General features: G+C 39.6%; 1 protein-coding gene across 6 annotated transcripts in view; it reads right to left on the reverse strand.

Annotated features, from left to right (window-relative positions):
* Bmpr1b (bone morphogenetic protein receptor type 1B) overlaps nucleotides 1-13,619 on the reverse strand; it is a 237,793-nt gene that overhangs the window by 101,125 nt on the left and 123,049 nt on the right. Inside the window, exon 1 of one of the 6 annotated variants that reach the window (XM_036190530.1) lies at nucleotides 2,179-2,274. The exons of the other annotated variants lie outside the window; for them this stretch is intronic. The gene's annotated coding sequence lies outside the window, so the exon portion shown is untranslated. Of the gene's footprint in view, nucleotides 1-2,178; nucleotides 2,275-13,619 lie in introns of those variants that run through there. 6 annotated transcript variants of the gene reach the window in all.

Here is a 13,619-nt window from a genome sequence, read left to right on the forward strand (position 1 = left end):
TACTCTGATTCACACAAGTCGTGATCGCCTTGGGTAGAGCAGCAAGGCTGTGCACATCTCTTAGCACCGGTACTCTTCAGGTATCACTTCTCCTCAATCTGAAATAGCTACTTTAAATAAAGATTTAAGAACTCAGCACATTACTTTTTGGCTTTGCTGCTGGCTTCAGAGTCATGACCGCTTCACGGATCTGTACTTCACAGCAGTTTGTGTGTGAGAGATGTCTTTATTATCAAATGACTGCAGAGTTAATTACTATAAAAACGTGTAAGCTGTCAAGACATTTTGAAATTTAACAAGTCAAAGTTTGGTAATTTCTCAATGGTTAAATTCATAACCCTTATCTCAATCTATACTCATCAAGGCAAAACCATTAGTAAAATGAAGTTTATTTTATACAATGTTATTAACAGAAAATTCATCATAAGAAGTTAAAGTTAATTGATGACTAATTGGGAAACATCAATCAGGATTTGGCATGTAACACAAAGATTCTTCACTATTTGGTCTTCACAATCTGAAATTCTTCATATTTCCAACTTGTTAACTTCCTATTCTTGTATAAACTAATTACTAATGATGAATTTGATAACTATAAAACTTCTGGTACTATTATACACTAAGAAGTACTCTAAATGATTGCACATGCTCATTAAGTAATTAAACCAATCTTGTGGGAGACACAATTACTAGCCCCACTTTATAGTAGAGAAAACTGAGACATCATAGTTAGCTATCTGAGTAGTCACTCCCAGGGACGTGGCAGAGCTAAGATCCAAAGTGAGGCTTGCTAGACCTGAGCTCCATATCCTCAATTACTGTACTGCAAGGTAAGTGAGTGGAAGCTCAAACACACACATACACAGATATATGCTTACACAAATACACATGTACATGCCTGAAACACACATAGACACAATCACAGGCACAAATGCACATGTGCAGGCAGGAAGGAACCCTGGGCAGGGAAGGCAGGATGACCTTGAAGACAACAGAGATTCTCTCTGAAATCCTGCCTCCTCACCAGAGAAACAAGAGAGCATTTTTTATACATGAAGTTACATTCTAAACTAGTAGTGTATGGTTAACAGATTCTGTGTATAGCACATGGTCTCTGCTTTTTCTTGGCACAATTTGATGCCACATTCAGGTATTTATATTTAGAGAAAAATACTAAAGGAAAATGAAGAATTAGGTTTAGGCTGTAAGTACTCCCAATTTGAAGGGAGGAATAAGAGTTCTGCCTCATAGGCACCATGCTCAGAGCTTTCCAGAATTATCATAAACACTATGTTTCCTTAGATTTTTCTGTTCTCTTTGAGGAGATAGGAGATTATAACAGCTTTGGGAGAATGAGCTCAGATACGACTGCTTTGACTGACATCATCCACTCCTGTTTATTTCAGAGCATTTTTCCCTAGAGCCAAGCCATAAAATCTAATATTTTAACAGAAATGAAAACTTGGCGATTATAAAAGAAGTAATCCTCTCCATGCCTGTTAAAAGTACAAGACAATCAATAAGAGATACTTACATGGTAGTGTAGCCAAATTTGTCCTATCTACAGCAGTCTAACTGTGTAAAGTTGAACTATAAGCCCATTTCAGTCTTGCTCATGCCCCTTCATCATTTGACTTAACTTTACAAAGCCATTATTTCCTCATAAATGCTTCATCACTACTGTCAGCAGCACAGGGCCAGCGAGCTGCCTTCCTTCTTCCTTAAAAATAATTTGTTCACTCTTAAAATAGGATTCTTTCCCTCAAATACTGAAACATTTTAAATTGCTATATTTCAGTTACCTTGCTGTAAGAACAGTTCTGGGTGAATTATTAAACATCAACCCCCCGTTTTCAAATGCAGAAAAATGATTCACACATTCACAAACTGTAACCACTGCAATTGTAAAGTTAGAGATTTGCTTAATGCATCCACACAAAAATTACTCTAGCCTTCAAGGCTAATTTACCAACCTGCAAATTCTAACAGAATTCAAATTATAATGGTCAAAACAAAGTTTATTAATGCTGTCATGGTCTTAACTTCTTCATATACAGAATTTCATAGAATTCTAGAAATTAGGCTCCATACTCAGAAGTTTCAAACTGGACTGAAAGGAATTCTTGTCAGAAAAAAAGAGAAATTTTAAATCACTTTACAATTATTCTAATAAATTACCTAGAGGATTACTCCAAAGAGAGAAAGTAGTGAAAACACAGAGCAGTTGGAGGATGGGGGTGGGAAGTTTTAGCCATTGAACTTCTGCCCTTCGGTGTGTTAAAAGCCCCGAAATCACACATGATCTCAGCCCCTGCCGGCACCGCGGTGTGAGACAAGGATCTTACCCTCCTGTGCAAAGGCAGAAGAATAATCAAGGAACTGAGCAGCTGCCGGGCTAGATCTGGGAGGCAGCCCACTGCAGGAGAGCAGCCGCTGCGACCTGCTTGCTCTGCCTGCAGCTTCTTGCCTGGCCTCTGCAGATGCTAGTGTCTGTCCCTGCAAGCCGGCCAGCAAGCCTGAGACAGACCCAAAGACAAGCCTGTTACAAACTGGTTTTGTCACCACAGACTTTCTGCATCACCTCCTGGAGAGGACAACAAAGGAGCAAAGGACCCCTCCCCGATTGTTTTCTAAAGAAAGGAGTTTGACCCAGACGCCCACACAGGGCCAGTGCACAAGAGGCTCCAACCTGCCCAGGCAGCACCCCACTCCCCCTCTCCCACAGCAGTGAGGGAAGTCAAGGCAGGCCATACCAACCTTTCCCTGTCACAAAAAAAAAAAAAAAGTTTACTTCTCCTGCCAGACTTCTTTTTCTAACTAAGAAGTGTCACATTTGGGGGAAAAAAATGTGAAGACAAGAGGAAATAATAGTGTTCTTTTCTTGGATGAAATGACAGAGACAGTTGAACACGTCAAAGTGACATTTCCCTCAGTTTTCTCACACTGTGTCAACATTTAAACAGAGCAAATAAGCCGAATCTAACCCACAAACAGGAAAAGGGTCCCATACTAAAGATATCTTAGCCAATACTGCAAGTTGCCATACTCTGGCTACCTACTCATTGCTCAATTTTCTCTAAATGGATATTGTTTCATTACCTGCACACTACCATGAATATTACCGAGCTTATATACAAAAATAAGTCTGTTAATTGTTTCATTATTTTTTTTCATTTTAACTGTAGAACATTATGTTTTTATAGATATTCATTTTTTTTTCCAGGAGGCTGAATAAACTTCCCGCAGAGAGGTTCTGAAAGAGAGAGAAACAGACAGACAGACAGAGAATGTCTTGTTTTCTTTTGTTCTGAGACTGTTAATAAAACCAAGAAGTATAAAGGACTTGTCAGAGCCCATGGAGTCTGCAATGTTACTATAGGTAGGCACAATAGAGTATTTACTAAACCTCATCACTTTACCTGATCAAGATTTATGAGAAGAGCTGGGAGACTGTTCCCTGGGTAAGAGTAACTCTGTGTAAATAAGAGGGCTTGTGTTCAATTCCTCCCACCCAAAGAAAAGCCGGGCTTGTCACAGGTACCTGTGGTCCAGCACTGGAGGCAGAGACTGGGCAGACAGATAAGACCCTTGGTTTCTCTGACCAGCCAGGCTGGTCAACCTCCAGTTCAGTGGGAGCCCTAGTCTGAAACAGTAAGATAAAGAGCTACAGAGATGCTTGACATCATCTACTAACATGAAGAGTGACAGTGACTCTGACCACCACACTCCAAAGGATCAATGAGTGAATAAACTTCAACCGCTTCATCTACTACATCCCCATGATATGTTTGATACTTTATGAAAAAAGTTTAGAACAAAAACTGTCATCTTCCCCATCCCTTCCTGGGAGCCAAGGACTGTTGCTGGAGGATGGGTGTCATTTTCTTTAACTGTGTGGCTGCTGGAGGACTAGGTAGGAAGAGGGGGTTTATGGGAAAAGGAAGGGATAAAAAGAGAGCAAGAGGGGATGGATATAACCACACTATATCACATGTGTGTATAATGAATTGAGGCATCAGGAAAGAGGGGGCAAGCAGACAAAAAAACAAGCAGTGGGATCTCTTCAGACCTTCTTTCTCTGCTGGGCTCAGAGCCACATCACCCTGTGGGTCGCCTGCCAGTTTGGAGTGTTGCCTAAGCTTTGGGCAATGACTGAATGGCTGAAATGTGGGACAGCTCCACTGTCACAGTCTCCCACAAAAAAGGGCAAAGAGGACTTCTTCAGAGCATAAACAGCCCCCCACCAGAACTCCACTTGTGAGTTAAAACCAACTTATAGCAGCAGCTATGTCTGACTTAGGATTAAATGCTAACTGATGTGGATGTACTAGCAAAGCAGTCCATGCCACGGGAATATAAGAGCTATGATAACAAAGTCAGGGCAGAAGTGAAGCATTTTAAGACAATTCCCCCGCCCAACACACTAGCATTCATAGAAATTCAGAGTGGAGGAGGATGGATTAGGATGGCCTGAAGATCACTGAGCTAGTATGCAGCAGCCAAGGAGACAGAGAGGAAGAAATTAAACGAGCAGGGCTCGAGTTAAGAATTTTTCATTTGTGAAGCAGCATGGGGACAAGCCTTACTGGAACAGGCAGCTCCTATTCAAAAGTGATTGGAGAAAAAGCCAGACAGAGTGGAACCAGCATGTGCAGGACTCTGAATGCAGGTTACACATTGAGTCTATATATTAAAGGCTTTTGAGCAGTTGACTGGCTTGATGAATGGAATATATTGGGGTTCTGGTTGTAGGATACACTCAGTTTCTAACTAAGTGGGCAGAAATGATAATTAGATTTAAAATGTGAAGTTTCTATTCAATCAAGATTTTGCTAATGTAGATTTCACTTTAAATTACTAAAAAAAAAAAAAAACTCACCCTGAATCTACCATTCTACATTGTTTTACATGTGTTGTGTGCCAACAACAAGGATGTTCCTACCATACACAATCAGCTCCTAGACTACAGGGCTCAAAGAACAAAAATCCAATGAAACACCCACGCTTCTCAAGAAATCTGGCTCAGCAAAACCTCTAGAGTTTTATATAATTTAACCCATTCTCCCTAAAGTATATCATTTCCTCAGAGTTCACATTTTAGTTTGCAAAGTCCAATCTAGTTAAGCCTTTTCTATTGCAGCTTGTTCATGGCTGAAGCGGGATTCACCCTCTCCCCTAATGGTGGTGCTGACGGCCACTGGGCAGCATGCAGTTCATGACTTCTTTGCATATTTTCTTATGAAGCTGTCACAGCTAACTCTGCCTTTATTTTACCTTAAAAGAAGCTAATTTTTTTTTCAATCTTATCAACAAGAAGGAATAGCAGAAAAGAGAACAACCAGGGTTTCCATGGTAGGTATTCTTCAGTTTCTACTAACAAAAGTGACTTTACTCTGCAGTTTACACACTGAGGTTTTGACAAATGCTCCAAAGGAAAAGATTATTTTTAAGATTGCATTTTACACTGGGCACCTCAGAGAAGGGCAAGGAGAGGTGTGCGGTTTGCAATGCCAACATGAGGGCCTGTCATCCTACACATCTGCTGAATTTTTGTACAGAAGGACACACTCTAGACATATGGCACCCCTGCACTATAATAGGGAGCATATGAACGTGTTACCTGCACTATAGTAGGGAGAGTATGAACGTGTTACCTGCACAATGCAGAGGAACTGTTTAGACGCTCAGGAACAGTGAGCTTTTGGGTCATCTGGGATGACAGCTCCATTCAGTGAGCAAGTGCATTAGTGCACATTCCTGAGTCCAGTGTGCATGTAGGAGGGCATCAGGGAAGAGCAGCAACGTCCTGATAACTCTCACTAATCACTCTTCTGCCCACTGACACAAGAGCTTTCACTACCCTCCTTTAACAGAGCAAGACCCAAAGTCGCACTGGCCACACTATTGCTGTGACAAGGAGTGTTATTGTTAAAACAACACAAAATATGTCTTATTTTAAAATCAAGTTTTAAAATATTTCAACTTATACTTGGAAGAGTATCTCTTTGAATACATTTATTTTGGCTTAATTCATTAAATATTCATATGTTTGAAGCAGAGATTTATTTATAAACTGAGATTACCTTGTTACCAATTTCATTTTGTAGTTTATTTTCACTTGGAAATTCTATCTTCCTGATTATGTTACATACATGATATAATGTGATAACTCACATTTTGCTGAGGACATTTATTTTTGTGTGTCAGGTAATGTGCCTTTGCCTAGTAGATATGAGGATAGAAAAAGGCAACACCTGCCTTCAGGAAGGAGCTTCCCTCATCCTATAATGGGAGGAGGTACCAGCAATGAGTATGCAGCATGGATTCATGGTGCCTGAGGACAGGGATATACTTATAGAAGAAAGGCTTGAGAACTAGGTCTCCAGGGACTGGGAAGTTGGTGAACTGCCCCTGTATCACAGCACCAGCATGAGGAACTGAGTTCTGACCCTCAGCCCGACACAGTAGGATGCATCTACCTGTGACTCAAAAGCTGAGAGAAGGGGAGGAAGAGACAGCTGAAATCTAAAACCTACTGACAGACAGCTGACACTGATCTCCACGTGCAGGAACACAGTACACAGGTGCATCAGGATTATAGAAACTTCTATCTTCCTTTTAGAAGCTAGAGCATTTTGGACCCCTACGATTCCATGAAGTTTTGTACTACAATATTTTTTTAAATTTGCACATGTGTTGCTTTCAGGACAGCACTGGTAACACACTACATTATTCTTATTTTTAACTAACCATTTAATTCACATAAAAAAGAAACTATTAATATTCTACCATGAGAAGAAAATGGAAAGCAACTCAAGGAACAAAAGCATGTTCCCTGACTTTGGAGTTTGTAAAGACCACATCTTTGGCTGTCTCTGGCCTCCCGCCTCCCGCCCTCCCCCTCCCTGCCCTAATTTGCAGCATTCCACACCACTAGTCACTAACAACCCTGCACTGCCTTCAGCTGTTCAGTGAAAGACCAACCATCACATCCTGACAAATACACAATCCCTTCCTCCCTCGCAGAGGTGACACATTATTCTGAGCACGTCTTCGCTCTGCTTTCATTGCTCTGCCAAGGTCCCCCGAGTGGGAAGGGGTAAAAAGAAGAGAGCAAAAGATCCCAGAACTTGTCTAAGCTGTTCAGGGGATGATTTGTGCCCTTATTTACAGGATCTGCCTGTCACTGCAGATCTGCTTTCAGGCCTCGATTACATGTGATAAGGGCTGACCTTCTTTACGTATTCACACATTATGAACTCATGGAGAGCAGGCAGGACACAAAAGTCCTTCAGATGTTCTGGACATCAATCAAACTCACAGCATGGAGCCTAAAAACTTTTCTTCCATTTACTCAGGGAGAGGAAAGGGGACAAGACAGACTTAATAAAGTTTAAAGCTATGCCACACTACATTTGGGAAGACTATTGTTACTAAAAGGGTACTGTTTAAAATAATTCTCTATAGTCACCACTAGCAACAACAAAAACTCCACACAGAAATACAAACAGACAACCAGACTTTGTCCCTTTAAAATCTCAAAACTTACTGTAAACCAAGTCTCAACAGCCTTAGCAGATTTCCCCCCCCTTAAGACATTTTAATAAGGATGTATTTCAAAAGCTAAGAATGTAAATTTTCATTTAAAACATCTAAACTTAAAAGGTATCTGAGACAGTCACATAGGTAACAGAGAAAACATACTTTCGGGAAACACCTCGACCATATTAATATAAACTGGGACAGCAGTCCATAGTCTGAATTGTTTTCCACTTAAAACAAACACTGTCATTAACATTCGAAAGCTCTAGTGGTGGGGAGTAGTTATAATATACCCTCTGATGCAGGCTGCTGCGTTGTTCTTCTACCATGGAACCCCACCACCACCACCACTCCTCCCCCCTGACCCCCGACACACACACATGCACAATAACTCACTAACAGGATTTGAGGTCAATTTTGAAAAGAACAAATGAGTACCAGACTGGGTTCTATCACATCATAATACATAGATATTGGGAGTGAATAATGTCATTAGCAGCACAAGCAAACTCATCAAAGATGCTTCAGTTAATCAGTGATATAATGGTATCTCAAGCCAAAATCATTTATTTAAAGAACGTAGACTACTTTTTGAAAACCAATGTGATGCTATGAATATGCATGGTCTGTGAAACATGCCCCCCCTACACACACAAGGTTTAAACAGCCACATATGAGTCAACAAAGCAATGGATATTTGAAAAATGGGAAGAAAACTAAAGGCAACAAAGATGATTAGACTTTCAAATACAATTAACTGAACTAACTTGTTAAGGAAAATGCTACAGAAGAAACAGCCAACTCCAAGATGCGTCCACTATGCACAATCCATGTGTGGGTATTTAATCTACCATTTCCTGTTAATGTTACTCTACAAACAGCCTATGAGGGCAAATTTGCACCCTAATCATAGAGAATCAAGTAAGAGATGATATCTGAGGCCATTCTTACATTAATCACTTAAGGGAAAGGTCTCCTCTCATAAAGTGAAATTGAATGGGAGGAAGGTATTTTGGCAAGAACCTGGAAGCAAAGAAACCAGGGAAGACCAGAGTTTACAATTCCCCATTCAATGTAACACATGGAGGACAATGTAATACATGGAGAATGGTTATGTCCTGTGCTTTAGGGGGAGCTCCATCTGTTTGTTAGGCCCCATATTATATCCTTAACATATTTCCACATCTAGTCCTTACCTTGTGTGGTAGGTAATCATACTTCTGTTTACAAATGAGAACACTGTGATTAAACAAATGGGTTCTGTGAGTAAGTTATGATGAATAGAAGCAGACACCCATGCTTCACAGGGAAGGATCACTATGCTTTTGTTCTGCAGAAACAGTCTCTTCAGTAGGTGGAGGCCTCAGATGCTCTGGGAGGCTGGTGAGCTCCAATAATGGAACACAACTGATAGAACTAAGATCTGGAGAAAGAAAGGTTAGATAATTGTAATGAATCGAGAGGAGATTGCCACCAAAGCCCCTGGAATCCAGAATGGTGAAACAACAGGTCGGATGTTTCAGATTCATTTAGAGCTGGAACTCTTCTCCACAGCATGCCAATTATTTTCAGGACTGATTGAGATAAAATACTTACATTATCTTTTCCTTGAAGACATTTTCTGTAAACATTCTTTCCCACTTCCCTTTAGCCATTCAATCAACCACACTTTTCAAAGGAGAGTGGGTACTTGGGGTTGAGGAAACATGGTTTTTTGTCCTTGATTAGATTTATTTGTGTGGTGGGAGGCAGTGAGGCAGCATTTCAGTCTCCAGTACCAGGAAGTAGTTCTTTCCCTTGCCTAGGAAAGGATTTTCTGAAGATGCACTTCACTCCACTTCTAGAAAACTAACTCGTAATGATGACTCTTTGCTGTTGTCTGTATGCCTGTCTGTCTAAAAAGTGTTAGATGCACTGTACTTTCCAGTTCTTTGGTACCTGAACTCTGGAGTAAGCCTATTATGGGAACCCCAAGTTCCTGTGACAAATTGGCTTTTGGGAAGCTCTATTCTAAAAGATTTCCAAGGCCTTTGTCATTCTTACAAAATAGATGCCACAGCATCCTTGAACAGAAATTCAAAAATCTCCAGTAAGACCTGTTTGCTTCTGATGTTGGTCAATGACAAAGAAGATGAGCAGTCTCAAACCAAAACCAGTTGCTTAGGATCACCACCACTTCCTCATCCTAAAGTCATATATGCATGAAACCCATGGAAATTCAATGTACACTAAAGAAGGAAGCTAAAGTCAAATTTTAAGTGGGTATGATATTATCAACAGAATTCCATTTTATATGCTGTGTTGTCTACAACTGCCTTTGAGTGGGCTTTAGAGAGAAGGAGCAAGCATTCAACACACCAGTACACTTCTTGCTGAACCTACCCCCCAAAGGAAGAAGCTCAGGTTGTCCATCCATATATCATATCATATGAAGATAGCACCTAGAAAACCTGGTTTTTCACTAATAGGAAATTAGTTAAATATAAGAAGTTTCTAAAAGTAGAATGAAAGACATTAGTAACAATGAAATTTTGTTCTTGTTTAGCATATACTAACTTACATATTTATTAGTAGACTTGCTTCAAAAATTAATACTATGAAAAGTCAAGGATTTGAGAAAGCTAATTTTTTATTGAAAGCTATGTTGAAACTCTCTGTACATAAAAATGCTTTCATGTGGAAGCAGCAATGATGTCATAATTCTTCAATTCAATTTAGCATAATTCAACATGCTAAACTTCTTACTATTTCCACTGTCTATTGTCTATATTAAGATATTTTCCTCATGGCAGATGGCTGACAGCTCAAAGATGCCGAAAAACATATGGCGTCCCTCTCTTCAGCAGGTGTGCATGTGACATACCCATTCTCTTAGCTCCCCTTCACCTGCCTCCAGATTCAAAAGGGAGCTTTACACAACCTTGAGTCTTTGTCTGTATGAAAAGTAGCTGTTCTTGACAACCTTACTAAAGCCTTTTTACTAGATTCCATGCAAGAAAAATTTTAACAAGGTTGAGGATTGGCTTGGTATTTACCAAGCACATTTGTGCTTTGTTTTGTTTTTGAAAGTATATATTTTACAAATATATATTTGAAAATTTTATAAATTTTATTCCACTCATAGATTTCGTTCCATTCCTTACAGCATCTTTCTGAATGTTGGATACTTTTTGTTTAGTTAGGGCACAACTCTGAAAGTACAAAGGCTAAAAATACCAGGACCTCATTGCCCTCACCTCTGTATCTAAGACATGGGAACAGGGCTGAAACCCTCTGAGTGACATGTATCTGTCCCTGGCTTTGGAACACACTAACAAGGACCTCAGTGTGTCCATTTTGACTGGTGTTTGTGGAAGCAGTGGCCATACTTGATGTCTAAAGAGAGCACAGACATCAGCTCTAAGCATGACATAAGGCATGAAGTGAAAGCAACATCAATTGAAATGCCCAAGCAAAGTTCTAGAAACTATGGCATTCTTAAGGGAAGGGAGTTTCACTATTCCTTTTGGGTTTGTCTCTCCCAAGTTTGGTTCTCTTATCTTTCCAGAGATTGTATGACCTAGCAAATATTCTCTGCATAAACTTCATTTATACTTAAATCTAACATGATTGATTTCTGTCACTTTCAACTGAAAGATTTTAAAAGAAATACCCACAAAACATTTTAAAAAGGAAAGGAGTTACAGTGACTTTCCTTGATAATGAAGATTAGTAATGATTTCATAATAGAGGGCGAAACTGTAGAGGCCCTTGTCTTTTTAGTCCATCTGCCACTTTAAATGTAGATAACATTGCCACTTTCCTGTTTCATAATTAAAACTTCTCCTGCCATTTAGTGTAAACACAATTCCAGCACAGGAGACATGAATGACCAGTTCAAGTTCAATGGTTCAATGCACATGAATATCCATAAATACCCCTTGACAGTCTTGGTAGTATAATGAACCTTGCAATTACTCAGCAGGCCATCACCACAATACATGAACATAATGCTTCCAACCTCAAAAAGAAATTATACAAATAACACCAAGTAACTACTAAAGTTCCCAGACAGCTTTTGGAAGCTAATGAAATTGCAACAGTTCCTCTTAGAGATGTATACGTTTTCAGGCAGTTTCCCCTTATGCAGCTATATGTATGGGAAATAATTAATAGGGAAAGGTGTTGGCATTATATACAATCAGGAGATTCCAATTAGCAGACCACTCCTTCAAAATGACACCAGTTAATTCCAGCATGGGCTCTCAGAGGGGAAGCGCCTCCCTCTTAGGAGAATGCCACTTCTGCACTGTTTTTAGCAATGTCTCCTACCATCCTGTTTGACCTCCCAGGGAAAAGCCCTGAGCTTTCTGTTGCCTCTGAACTAATGAGATCTTCATTAAGCAAAATAATTTAAATAATAGTGTGCTTTCTTTAACTCTGGGGCAAAGTTATGTCTGCCAAACTTTGTGGTGTAGTTGAAGTTGTCCAGAAAAATGTAATAGGCAGATCAAAGACCATGAACATCAACACCAAGAAAAAGTGTAGAACACAGCAAACATTCCATGTGTGTATCCATAGACAGAGACATTCCTCCCATCAATTTAATTATCTGTGTGTGGAGATAAGCACAAGACATACAGTGAAAAGAATTATATTCTATTTAAGATTATTTATTTCATCTCCCAGTCGATAAGTTAAAAATACCCCAAGTGCCAAGGACACTGGATTGTATTTACCAAGTGAACCCAGGGTTATTACATTGTAAATAGTTATCTTGTGCTATTTACATCACAAAGAGTTTATTGTACTATGGGCAATTTTAGAATAGGCTTCACATTTATTTTTCAGTTCAGAAAGAGAAACGAATAATAAAGCAAGCAGAGAAAAGCACTCAGTATGCCGTGATGAGAAACAAAGAAACTTCCATTTCTCCACCGCACCTTAATCAGATGGCAGGTTTAACATTGCAAACTCCAAGAAAACAACTCATAAAATGATTGCAATTTCTACTTCTCACCAGGTTTTGATTCTTTTACAATAGTGTTTACTTGACTATTTTTTAAATTTAAATGTTTTTCTGATAATTTCATATGTGAGCACACTATATTGGGATTATTTCTACCACTTCCTTTCCTCCCATCAATTGCTCATATGCTCCCCTGTCTCAGATTTATAACCTCTTATTATTGATACATACATACACACATGCATATATGCACACACCTACTGTCTCACATGTATATAGGTTTAAGGCTGACCACATAGTATTGGATAACCTATCAGGAAGCTCATTACTGGAGAACACTGATTCTTTGCCTTGGCAGCCATTAATTAATTGTAGCTCTCATTTAGGGATAAAACCTTATTTAAAAAATCTCCCCATCCATGTCAGCAGGTCAACTGATATCACTATTATGCAGTTTTTGTTTAAGCAGCCATATTGTTGAGATTTCCTGAGTGCAGTTGCCTTGTCATGTCTAGAAGACACTAAGCCTGATCCTTTGGCTTTTACAATCATTCCATTCACTTTTCTGCAGTGTTTCCTAAACCTTAGGTATAGGAGTTCTGTAGATGTACCAGTTGGGATTAGTCACCCCACCAGCACTTAGTCTCTGCATTTTAACAAGTTGTGGGTCTCTGTTAGAGCCTCCGTCTTACGTAAAAAAAAAAAAAAAAAAAAAAAAGAAAGAAAGAAAGAAAGAAAAAGAAAAGAAAAAGATGAGGGATGAACGTTCCCACACTAACTGTGGAAATAAGAATAAGCATTTTGAAGGTGTTAAGAACTACACTAGTTCAGAGAAATGACAGTAGTAGTTCTCTCCTGAGGCCCGAGGACCTCTCCAGCCAAGGGCAGGTGGTTATGCTTACAGTACTAGGTATGAGTTCTGTCCTATGGATTGTGTCTTCAGTCCAATTAGACAGCTGTTGGTTACCCCAAGATGAAAGTGCCAGTATTGGACCACTGAGGCTCTTTGCTAGGCTGATCATTGCTGTGGTTTGTAGGCTTGACAGCTGGTTGGGACCATTGATTGCTTTACTCTCTTAACAGCTTGAATAGCACCTTCTGGTACTGTAAGAGCTAATCCATGCAGGAT

This window comes from Onychomys torridus, chromosome 6 (assembly GCF_903995425.1).
Source record: "Onychomys torridus chromosome 6, mOncTor1.1, whole genome shotgun sequence".
NCBI lineage: Eukaryota > Metazoa > Chordata > Mammalia > Rodentia > Cricetidae > Onychomys > Onychomys torridus.